Raw genomic sequence first — 14,228 nt, forward strand, 5'->3', positions numbered from 1 at the left:
GCAGTTCTGTTCCAATTGAAAGATGGAAGTGGAGAGTGTTAATTATGAATCAAAATTAACACCAACAACAAAAGTTTTTGTAGAATATATAATTTTTTCAAAAAATATATTTGAAAACGTCAGAAATTATTTTTTTTTTCTCATTAGTATATATTTCTTTTTATTAGTATATTATAAATTGATAAATTTAGATCTTCTATGGGTAAGTGTAAGTGTAGTGCTACTACAACATATTCACCTTTTTGAACATAAATTATTAATAAAGTTATTTTGAACCTTTATAAAAAAAGTTTGTGAACATACATTATCAAGATGTAATAAGCGTAATGAATAACGAAACTGCCCCTCAAACTCGGACACAAAATTGGGGCGAAATCCGGAGGCCCCGCAGCAAATTACACCTCGACACGGCCGCAGCGGGAAGACGGAAACCGCCCCATGTGTAATTAGTGCGTATCAGTGTCTGCGATAAGGAAGTCTCGTGGTTTAATTCTTGCGAAGTGCATTCGGCCGCTCTGCTACATAAGCCCGGTAGGCCGGCGGGTGAGAGCCTGTCGGAATACGCGACAGCTGTGCGCTGAGCGATTGTCTCAGGATGATTGATGATCCAGGACGGCTGCGAGCCGGGCCACCCTTGACTCTCGGGGTTCCACTCCGGCACACTGTGCCTTTGCCGTTCGGGGCCCCGCGCTCACAACGCCGCTCTGTTTTGTACACAAAACGTCAATTTACGCAACGCACTGTCCGTGCTTTCAACGTCGAAGCTGTTGGTGTCTTTGTAAAGGAGACGAAGGTTTTATTATTCCTTCCACGGTGGTTGTTTGCATATCCCAAATCTGGGGACTTTGATACTCATGAAATACTCCGCTTCATCTAAATAATTAAACAAACATTCATTAAGGTCTAAATCACCTCACTCAAAAAAGTCTCTGATTATTCAATTGTCCACACATGATTCCCTCCAAGAAGCCGGGGATTATGCACGTAATCCTTGGAAGTGGTTGTCCGAGCGCCATCTCGCATCCCCCATCGGGAGGTCGGTTTGCTCAACGGTACAATGACTAGTTAGAAGGGAAGGTTACACCGTAGGCCATAAATTTTCCTGACTTGACAATGATCCCTTTTATTACAGCTAAAGCTTCTGATGTTGCGGAGATCAGTTCACAGTCATAAACTTCGACAAACGGTCGAAAGTATGTTGTTGTTTCCACGTTTTTCCTGTTTTTGTTGTTCAGTGTTTAGTATTGAGTGTAATAACAAATTTAATTTTTATAATGTGTATAAGTGGAAAACGATAGTTAAGGAATCTTTCCAAACAACACTTCTTGCTATAAATTATTATTTATAGGTAATTTTTTATTGTTTATATGTGTTTAATGAGCAAATTAATATTCGAAAGATAAAAAACTTACATTAATATAGTAATTTGACTCCCTAATTATTAAAATTTAATAATGATTTGATAATAAACTTAATGGAGGATAAAATTTTCATTTAGTAAGAACAAAATTTGTGATTAAAGTATGTAAAAATATAAAAAAGTTAAATATTCAATTTGATTTTCTATTAACATTTTATAGCAACGACAATTTAAAAATAAATGTCTATAACTACTTTGTGAATGTGAAATGCAAATTCAAAAAGTATTTATTGTGTTACCGAAGTTTACATTGAAATATTGATTCATATTAAGCTTTTATTATAACAATAAATATTCAAAATTTATAAAAATATTCATTGGTATGTTAAAAAAATGTTTTATAAAATTTTATTAATATTAATAATGTTTAATAAATTATTATTATAAATTATTTTCCTTATTATAAATTAAAAGTTAATTAACATTATATAATTAATATTTAAATCTAAATGAATGTTGTTTAAATCAACATTTTATGACTCACTTATTTTTTTATAAAAAATAATAAAAAATATCTTACAAATTGGATATTAATTTTAAGGTTAATATTATCCTGTAATACTAAAGTATAAGCAATAATATATCCTGATATTACAAATAATATATTAAATTAATTGTTTATAAAAACCATTTGTACAGATCAAAAATGGTTTGACTCGTCTCAATCTTGTGAGAGACATCATGAACGACAGAGACAGTTAAAGTTTGCTCCGTAGTGGGAGAGTATATAAATAAATATTTTTGAAACAGTTCAACAATCCTTCATATGATTATTATAAATAAATTAATATTATAAATTATAATAAATAATTATTTTATTGGAACATATTTATAATAAATATATTTAAAAAACCGTTCTCATAGACATTTTCTCGCAATATGACCGACATATTAAAAGTGAAGTAGTCTAAAAATCAAGGGGTGAAAGCAAAGTATAATACAACTCACCCCTCTTGCTGTAAAGATAAATGGCTTCCGTTTATCGGGACTCCTTTACACAATGTATCTCACATGTATGTACTAAAACTGTTGGGATTATCCTATTCATTTAATATTTATAATAATTGTATATATTTTGTTATAAAATTATTATATTTTATTAAACAATTTATTATTTTTACTTATGTGTCGTACATGTATGTACTAAAACTGTTGGAAATACTCTATTCATTTAATATTTATAATAATTAATTCAATCTTTATTAAATATGTATACATATTATTAAATAAATATATTCGAATTTAATTTAATAATTAATGTTAATACCTCTGGTATTATTTTAAAAAAGCTTCTTGTTTTCACAACATAATTATAAATGGATGTATGTTAATTGATACTGAAAATTTGGGATACTTGGGTAACTTTTATTTTTATTTTTTTATTTATTTTAATATAAAATTATTATTTTTTATAAATTTTATCTTAAAAAAGCTTTTTGTTTTCACAAAACAGTTATAAATAGGTGAATATTAATTGTTACTGAAAATTTGGGATAATTGGGTAACTCTTATTTATATTTTTTTATTTATTTTATTATAAAATTATTATTTTTTATAAATTTTATCTTAAAAAACCTTTTTGTTTTCACAATACAATTATAAATAGGTGTATATTAATTGTAACTGAAAATTTGGGATAATTGGGTAACTCTTATTTTTATTTGTTTATTTATTTTAATATAAAATTATTATTTTTTATAAATTTTATCTTAAAAAAGCTTTCTGTTTTGACAATACAATTATAAATAAGTATATATTAATTGTTACTGAAAATTTGGGATAATTGGGTAACTCTTATTTTTATTTGTTTATTTATTTTAATATAAAATTATTTTTTATAAATTTTATCTTAAAAAACCTTTTTGTTTTCACAAAACAATTATAAATAGGTGTATATATATTGTAACTGAAGATTTGGGATAATTGGGTAACTCTTATTTTTATTTTTTTATTTTTTTGATAATAAAATTATTATTTTTTATAAATTTTATCTTAAAAAAGCTTTTTGTTTTCACAAAACAATTATAAATAGGTGTATATTAATTGTTACTGAAAATTTGAGATAATTAGGTAACTCTTATTTTTATTTTTTTATATATTTTATTATAAAATTATAATATTTTATATATCAGTTTATTATTTTTTCAGATATATTATACATGTGTGTACTGACACTGTTAGAATTACTTCATTCATTCATTATTTATAATAATTAAATTTTTATCAAATATGCTTATTTATTATGAATTTAATTTTACAATAATTGTTAATATATCTGGGTTTATTTTAAAAAAGCTTTTTAGTTTCACAATATAATTATAAATAGGTGTATGTTAATTGTTATTGAAAATTTGGGATAATTGGGTAAATTTTATTTTTATTTCTTTATTTATTCTTTTATTATTTTTTCTTATGTACCGTATTTTATGATAAATGTTAATAATTCTGGTTTTATTTTAAAAAAGCAATTGAAAATTTGGGATAATTGGGCATCTTTTATTTCTATTTTATTTATTCTATTACAAATTTATTATTAAATTGTATTAAATAATTTATTATTTTTTCTAAATGAAATATTATTTACTTTCCACTTAATTTTTTAGTTAAATCAATAATAAAATTGTAAATTACACTTAATTTATCCTTACATTTTCTTGAACATATCTAACGTCACGGTAAATTATAAATTTATTTCAAATTTTAATCATTTTAGATTATTTATATTTATTAATCTTCTTTTCATTAATTAAATCTTATTAAAGAAACTGTATTACGAAACAGAAGCATTACTAAATTAATTCGTTAAAAAAACACTGGGTGCCATCTCTTGAGAAGCGGCTTAAGTAAAGTTTCCAGATACTTCTAATAAGCGGCGCTGTATGTCTGGTTGCGAGAATTTAAAAATTAAACAGCGAAACATTGATTAACAGTTTAATTTACAAATCTCATTTATTATTTGAATAAAATAATAATTCAATTAACTATTACAACTATACAATAAGATACTTTGAAAAGTAAAATATTGTTTTAAAATATAAATATAATAATAATATCAAATAAAATTTTATTAATATATTAAATACATTTTCGTCAACTTTAATAAAATTTAACTGAAATTGAAAATTATAAATAAATTTATATGAGTTGTAGTAATAATTACTTGTTAATTTGGCATGAACTATAATGTTACAAAAATATTTGTTTATTTTTTAATTAAAAGCACTGATATTATTTATTAATTTTTATCACCAGTCCATTTGCATATAAACTAGAATACATATTGTCATTTAAAAAGAAATAAAGTTAAATTAGCTCTGAGAATAGGTTTCGAGCCCCTCAATATTTCAAAAAGCGCCATATGAATTGCAACAAATGTTATTCGTCTAGTACCGTTCAACTGTTTTATGAAAACATAAATATCAATTTTTCTCACTGCCACTTCGAAATTCTGCATGAGTAGAGTGAACTCCCCTTATATTATGGTGTGACTTTGAATAAAAATTCGAATAAAATATTTAAGTGTGTATCTACTTATTTTATAATACAAATGTGACCTTACTAATTGTTTTACTGATACCTTTAATTTTAATGCCTCATTTATTTATTATTCATTGCTTTCTTCGACTTATAATTACCATTAAATATTTATGCACAAATAGATTGTTACTAACGACAGTTTATTTTAAAAATAGGGTAAAGAATCAATGTCACATAAAGTATTATAATATTTAGAACCAGAGCAGTTGACGTTCGTCCCTGTCATCTCTTCTATCATACATCGTGATGGTGTGGTATTTGCATTTTATTGGACACCAAAAACAAGTGAATTTCAATATTATTTGTTACCTAAAAATAAAATTTAAATTTTTATCACATATTTACATATTTATTAAATGTTAATAATGAGTAATATTATTCAATAAGACTACAATAATGATTGTTATCTAATTATGGATTTATAGTAACCTCTTAAGTGAGTAATAGTCATTGTACACGAGTAAAACATTTGAAAATTAAACATTTATTTAATAAACAATGTTTTACATTATTATTATTCCATCATATTATTATTATTATTATTCAATTCTCCATATTTACAGTATTAATAAAAATAACTTTACAATAAATAAATATAATATATTATAACGGTATTTGTTTTTTGTCTTAAAGGTTAATTATTGTATAATACTACTAAACTATTAAAAGGACTTTTCATTCTTTCCTCCTTTTGATTTATAAAATGATTCTCTTCGATTGGGTAATATTATTCCATCGAATTATTATTATTTGTTATTATTATTCAATTCTCCATATTTATAGTATTAATAAAAACAATTTTACAATAAATAAATATAATATGTTATAATGGTTAATTAGATTTAATTTTTTCGATAGGGTAATATTATTCAATCGAATTATTATTACTTGGTATTATTATTCATTCTCCATATTTATAGTATTAATAAAAATAAATTGGCATAAATTTTTTTTGTCTTTGATTTTCTCAGTTTTTGGAGCGTCAGTTTGATACTTGAATAGGAATTAATCTATCCAATTGAATAATATTTATTCAACCAAATTATTATTGTGAGGTACTATTAATCACTTTTTAATATTCGTAATATTAATAAAAACAATTGTACAATGAGTAAATATAATATATTATATCTGTTAAAGGTTAATTAGATTTAATCTCTTCGATTGGATAATATTATTCAATCGAATTATTATTACTTGGTATTATTAATCATTCTCCATACTTTTAATACTAATAAAAATAAATTTACATTAAATAAATTTAATATATTATTACGGTTAAAGGTTAATTTTTTTGGTTTTTAATTTTCTCAGTTTTTGAAGCGTCAGTTTAATGCTTATATTGGAATTAATCTGTCCAATTGTATAATATTTATTCAATCAAATTATTATTGAGGGGTACTATTATTCACTTTTCAATATTCATAATATTAATAAAAACAATTGTACAATAAGTAAATATAATATATTATATCTGTTAAAGGTTAATTAAATTTAATCTCTTCGATTGGATAATATTATTCAATCGAATTATTATTACTTGGTATTATTATTCATTCTCCATATTTATAATACCAATAAAAATAAATTTACATTAAATAAATAAAATATATTATAATTGTAAGAGGTTAATTTTTTATTTTTGAATTTAATACTTGTTGGAGAGTCAGTTTGATGTTTGTGTTCTAATCAATTGAACTATTTTTATTAAGTTTTATTCACTTCTAGATATTCGTAATATTCATAAAAACAGTTGTTTGTATATCTTTTCTTTCTATAATTTTTATAGTTTTTAAAGATTTTAATATCATTTTAATGTTTTTATTGAAGTAGAATTTGACACATTAAATAAATATAATATATTAATACAGTTAAAGGTGAATTTTTTTGTCTTTGATTTTCTCAGTTTTTGAACCGTCAGTTTAAAGCTTATATTGGAATTAATCTGTCCAGTTGAATAATATTTATTCAATCAAATTATTATTGTGAGGTACTATTATTCACTTTTCAATATTCGTAATATTAATAAAAATAATTGTACAATAAGTAAATATAATATATTATATCTGTTAAAGATTGCTTAGATTTAATCTTTTCGATTGAATAATATTATTCAATCGAATTATTATTATTTGGTATTATTATTCATTCTCCATATTTATAGTATTAATAAAAATACACTTTTTGAAGAGTCAATTTAATGCTTGTTTAATGTTCAATCGAATTGTATTATTCAATCGAACTATTATTATTAAGTTTTATTCACTTCTAGATATATGTAATATTCATAAAACAGTGATATAATATGCCTATATAATATATTGTAACATAGAGGGTAATGATAATAAACAACCTCAAAGTTTTTAATTAAATCTTAGAATATTAGTTTCAGTCAGAAATTTTCGTTTGAATTAAATTGATCGATTAAGTAATATTATTCTATCGAATTATTCACATTATTCAATTCCCAATATTCGTAACAGTAGTAAAAATAATTTTTATACTCTTTTAAGATCATTTTAATGTTTTTATAAAAGTAGAATATGACTGAATCATTGAATAATATTATTCAATCGACTTATTATTATTCAATTCTCAATTCTCGTAAAAATAAATGTGCAACAAATAACTTTTACTCATGTTACTCTTATTAAAAGGCAATTTAATTAAAACAAATCAAACTTTAAGAAGAAAACTTAAGATAAAATGACTAAACAAAAAAATGTGTGGGTACTTTAAAATTAGAACGAGTGATAATACGAATACTTTGTAATTTCTGTCCCGCAGAGTCCGTAAAAAGTGGCACCTTCACCCTCACTACGACGAGTAAATCGGAGCCTCCGCTCAATCGAGATGATCGAAACACGTTCGAGTGCGTGGCATGTGTGCGTGAATCGGCCGTGACAGGGACGCCGTCTCCCGCCGACAGCCATTACACGCGGAGGGCCGGATAGTTGTCGAGCGGTCGTCCCTTCTCCCCAAGGCCCTTTTTGCGTCGGCGACGGTGCCTTTGTGCGCGAGCCGGCTCGCGCGGCCCGTTCCGGCCCGCCGTCATTCGCCGATCAATACGACCGGGGTAATTTCTGTTCCTGTGCAACTAACCGTGCATCTCGGCCGCGGCGGTGATCCTTCGGGCGACGCGTCGCTGCGAACGTGGAAGCCGGGGGTGGTTTTTTCGCTGTTTGGTTTGATCGATGGTTTTTTCAATTGTAAGCTTGATTTTTTTAATTGGATGGGTATGCTGCTGGTCTGCACGGATGACGTTTTTACAGGGTACTTTTATTTTTTTTCTTTGTTTTGTAGCAGCCTAGGTGAACATACCGTATATTGCTTCGGTGATTTTCAGCAATTCCTCACACATGTAAACCCAAATAATGTTCTTTAATTCAATATAATTTCTGTTTATGTCAATATTCGATGAAAAATTATAAATATTTCTATCAAAAAACATTTTTGTTGGTATGTCTAAGTGCAGATATAACACCACAAACTAAGTACAACACAAACAGGACTAACAAAGGGAACTAATACAACAATTTAGCCCGAATTTATTGATTCAACATTCATTTTTAGGATTATCGTATGTCAAAGATTTATTTTTATAAATATTTTTATCAATATACATTTTGTTAGAAGTACAACCCAAACAGGACAAATAAAGGGAACTAACACAGCAATTTTGCCAGAATTTATTGAGTCAGCATTTATTTTTGGGATTTCCGTATGTCAGAAATTTATTTTTATAAATATTTATATCAAACTACATTTTGTTGGAACATCTAGATGCAGATATAACACTTCAAACTAAGTACAACACAAACAGGACAAACAAAAGGGACTAACACAGCAATTTTGCCAGAATTTATTGAGTCAGCATTTATTTTTGTGATTTTCGTATGTCAGAAATTTATTTTTATAAATATTTTTATCAAAAAAAATTTTGTTGGAATGTCTAGGTGCAGATATAACACCATAAACTAAGTACAACACAAATAGGACTAACAAAGGGAACTAATACAAAAATTTTGCCGGAATTTATTGATTCAACATTCATTTTTGGGGTTATCGTATGCCAAAGATTTATTTTTATAAATATTTATATCAAAATACATTTTGTTGGAACGTCTAAGTGCAGATATATCACCACAAACTAAGTACAACACAAACAGGACAAACAAAGGGAACTAATACAACAATTTTGACAGAATTTATTGAATCAGCATTTATTTTTGTAATTTTCGTATGTCAGAAATTTATTTTTATAAATATTTTTGTCAAAAAAATTTTTGTTGGAATGTCTAGGTGCAGATATAAAACTACAAATTAGGTACAAAACAAACAGGACTAACAAAGGGAACTAATACAAAAATTTTGCCGGAATTTATTGATTCAACATTCATTTTTGGGGTTATCGTATGCCAAAGATTTATTTTTATAAATATTTATATCAAAATACATTTTGTTGGAACGTCTAAGTGCAGATATATCACCACAAACTAAGTACAACACAAACAGGACAAACAAAGGGAACTAATACAACAATTTTGACAGAATTTATTGAATCAGCATTTATTTTTGTAATTTTCGTATGTCAGAAATTTATTTTTATAAATATTTTTGTCAAAAAAATTTTTGTTGGAATGTCTAGGTGCAGATATAAAACTACAAATTAGGTACAAAACAAACAGGACTAACAAAGGGAACTAATACAAAAATTTTGCCGGAATTTATTGATTCAACATTCATTTTTGGGGGATTATCGTATGCCCAAGATTTATTTTTATAAATATTTTTATCAAAATACATTTTGTTGGAACGTCTAAGTGCAGATATATCACCACAAACTAAGTACAACACAAACAGGACAAACAAAAGGGACTAACACAGCAATTTTGCCAGAATTTATTGAGTCAGCATTTATTTTTGCGATTTTCTGTATGTCAGAAATTTATTTTTATAAATATTTTTATCAAAAAAATGTTTGTTGGAATGTCTAGGTGCAGATATAACACCACAAACTAAGTACAACACAAATAGGACTAACAAAGGGAACTAATACAACAATTTAGCCCGAATTTATTGATTCAACATTCATTTTTGGGATTATCGTATGTCAAAGATTTATTTTTATAAATATTTTTATCAATATACATTTTGTTAGAACGTCTAGGTGCAGATATAACACTACAAACTAAGTACAATCCAAACAGGACAAACAAAGGGAACTAACACAGCAATTTTGCCAGAATTTATTGAGTCAGCATTTATTTTTGGGATTTCCGTATGTCAGAAATTTATTTTTATAAATATTTATATCAAACTACATTTTGTTGGAACATCTAGATGCAGATATAACACTTCAAACTAAGTACAACACAAACAGGACAAACAAAAGGGACTAACACAGCAATTTTGCCAGAATTTATTGAGTCAGCATTTATTTTTGTGATTTTCGTATGTCAGAAATTTATTTTTATAAATATTTTTATCAAAAAAAATTTTGTTGGAATGTCTAGGTGCAGATATAACACCATAAACTAAGTACAACACAAATAGGACTAACAAAGGGAACTAATACAAAAATTTTGCCGGAATTTATTGATTCAACATTCATTTTTGGGGTTATCGTATGCCAAAGATTTATTTTTATAAATATTTATATCAAAATACATTTTGTTGGAACGTCTAAGTGCAGATATATCACCACAAACTAAGTACAACACAAACAGGACAAACAAAGGGAACTAATACAACAATTTTGACAGAATTTATTGAATCAGCATTTATTTTTGTAATTTTCGTATGTCAGAAATTTATTTTTATAAATATTTTTGTCAAAAAAATTTTTGTTGGAATGTCTAGGTGCAGATATAAAACTACAAATTAGGTACAAAACAAACAGGACTAACAAAGGGAACTAATACAAAAATTTTGCCGGAATTTATTGATTCAACATTCATTTTTGGGGTTATCGTATGCCAAAGATTTATTTTTATAAATATTTATATCAAAATACATTTTGTTGGAACGTCTAAGTGCAGATATATCACCACAAACTAAGTACAACACAAACAGGACAAACAAAGGGAACTAATACAACAATTTTGACAGAATTTATTGAATCAGCATTTATTTTTGTAATTTTCGTATGTCAGAAATTTATTTTTATAAATATTTTTGTCAAAAAAATTTTTGTTGGAATGTCTAGGTGCAGATATAAAACTACAAATTAGGTACAAAACAAACAGGACTAACAAAGGGAACTAATACAAAAATTTTGCCGGAATTTATTGATTCAACATTCATTTTTGGGGGATTATCGTATGCCCAAGATTTATTTTTATAAATATTTTTATCAAAATACATTTTGTTGGAACGTCTAAGTGCAGATATATCACCACAAACTAAGTACAACACAAACAGGACAAACAAAAGGGACTAACACAGCAATTTTGCCAGAATTTATTGAGTCAGCATTTATTTTTGCGATTTTCTGTATGTCAGAAATTTATTTTTATAAATATTTTTATCAAAAAAATGTTTGTTGGAATGTCTAGGTGCAGATATAACACCACAAACTAAGTACAACACAAATAGGACTAACAAAGGGAACTAATACAACAATTTAGCCCGAATTTATTGATTCAACATTCATTTTTGGGATTATCGTATGTCAAAGATTTATTTTTATAAATATTTTTATCAATATACATTTTGTTAGAACGTCTAGGTGCAGATATAACACTACAAACTAAGTACAATCCAAACAGGACAAACAAAGGGAACTAACACAGCAATTTTGCCAGAATTTATTGAGTCAGCATTTATTTTTGGGATTTCCGTATGTCAGAAATTTATTTTTATAAATATTTATATCAAACTACATTTTGTTGGAACATCTAGATGCAGATATAACACTTCAAACTAAGTACAACACAAACAGGACAAACAAAAGGGACTAACACAGCAATTTTGCCAGAATTTATTGAGTCAGCATTTATTTTTGTGATTTTCGTATGTCAGAAATTTATTTTTATAAATATTTTTATCAAAAAAAATTTTGTTGGAATGTCTAGGTGCAGATATAACACCATAAACTAAGTACAACACAAATAGGACTAAAAAAGGGAACTAATACAAAAATTTTGCCGGAATTTATTGATTTAACATTCATTTTTGGGGTTATCGTATGCCAAAGATTTATTTTTATAAATATTTTTATTAAAATACATTTTGTTGGAACGTCTAAGTGCAGATATAACACCACAAACTAAGTACAACACAAACAGGACAAACAAAGGGAACTAATACAACAATTTTGACAGAATTTATTGAATCAGCATTTATTTTTGTAATTTTCGTATGTCAGAAATTTATTTTTATAAATATTTTTGTCAAAAAAATTTTTGTTGGAATGTCTAGGTGCAGATATAAAACTACAAATTAGGTACAAAACAAACAGGACTAACAAAGGGAACTAATACAAAAATTTTGCCGGAATTTATTGATTCAACATTCATTTTTGGGGGATTATCGTATGCCCAAGATTTATTTTTATAAATATTTTTATCAAAATACATTTTGTTGGAACGTCTAAGTGCAGATATATCACCACAAACTAAGTACAACACAAACAGGACAAACAAAGGGAACTAACACAGCAATTTTGCCAGAATTTATTGAGTCAGCATTTATTTTTGCGATTTTCTGTATGTCAGAAATTTATTTTTATAAATATTTTTATCAAAAAAATGTTTGTTGGAATGTCTAGGTGCAGATGTAACACCACAAACTAAGTACAACACAAATAAGACTAACAAAGAGAACTAATACAAAAATTTTGCCGGAATTTATTGATTCAACATTCATTTTTGGGGTTATCGTATGCCAAAGATATATTTTTATAAATATTTATATTAAACTACATTTTGTTGGAACATCTAGATGCAGATATAACACTTCAAACTAAGTACAACACAAACAGGACAAACAAAAGGGACTAACACAGCAATTTTGCCAGAATTTATTGAGTCAGCATTTATTTTTGTGATTTTCGTATGTCAGAAATTTATTTTTATAAATATTTTTATCAAAAAAAATTTTGTTGGAATGTCTAGGTGCAGATATAACACCATAAACTAAGTACAACACAAATAGGACTAAAAAAGGGAACTAATACAAAAATTTTGCCGGAATTTATTGATTTAACATTCATTTTTGGGGTTATCGTATGCCAAAGATTTATTTTTATAAATATTTTTATTAAAATACATTTTGTTGGAACGTCTAAGTGCAGATATAACACCACAAACTAAGTACAACACAAACAGGACAAACAAAGGGAACTAATACAACAATTTTGACAGAATTTATTGAATCAGCATTTATTTTTGTAATTTTCGTATGTCAGAAATTTATTTTTATAAATATTTTTGTCAAAAAAATTTTTGTTGGAATGTCTAGGTGCAGATATAAAACTACAAATTAGGTACAAAACAAACAGGACTAACAAAGGGAACTAATACAAAAATTTTGCCGGAATTTATTGATTCAACATTCATTTTTGGGGGATTATCGTATGCCCAAGATTTATTTTTATAAATATTTTTATCAAAATACATTTTGTTGGAACGTCTAAGTGCAGATATATCACCACAAACTAAGTACAACACAAACAGGACAAACAAAAGGGACTAACACAGCAATTTTGCCAGAATTTATTGAGTCAGCATTTATTTTTGCGATTTTCTGTATGTCAGAAATTTATTTTTATAAATATTTTTATCAAAAAAATGTTTGTTGGAATGTCTAGGTGCAGATATAACACCACAAACTAAGTACAACACAAATAGGACTAACAAAGGGAACTAATACAACAATTTAGCCCGAATTTATTGATTCAACATTCATTTTTGGGATTATCGTATGTCAAAGATTTATTTTTATAAATATTTTTATCAATATACATTTTGTTAGAACGTCTAGGTGCAGATATAACACCACAAACTAAGTACAACACAAACAGGACAAACAAAGGGAACTAATACAACAATTTTGACAGAATTTATTGAATCAGCATTTATTTTTGGGATTTTCGTATGTCAGAAATTTATTTTTATAAATATTTTTGTCAAAAAAATTTTTGTTGGAATGTCTAGGTGCAGATATAAAACTACAAATTAGGTACAAAACAAACAGGACTAACAAAGGGAACTAATACAAAAATTTTGCCGGAATTTATTGATTCAACATTCATTTTTGGGGGATTATC

Source organism: Aethina tumida, chromosome 3 (genome assembly GCF_024364675.1).
Source record: "Aethina tumida isolate Nest 87 chromosome 3, icAetTumi1.1, whole genome shotgun sequence".
Classification (NCBI taxonomy): domain Eukaryota; kingdom Metazoa; phylum Arthropoda; class Insecta; order Coleoptera; family Nitidulidae; genus Aethina; species Aethina tumida.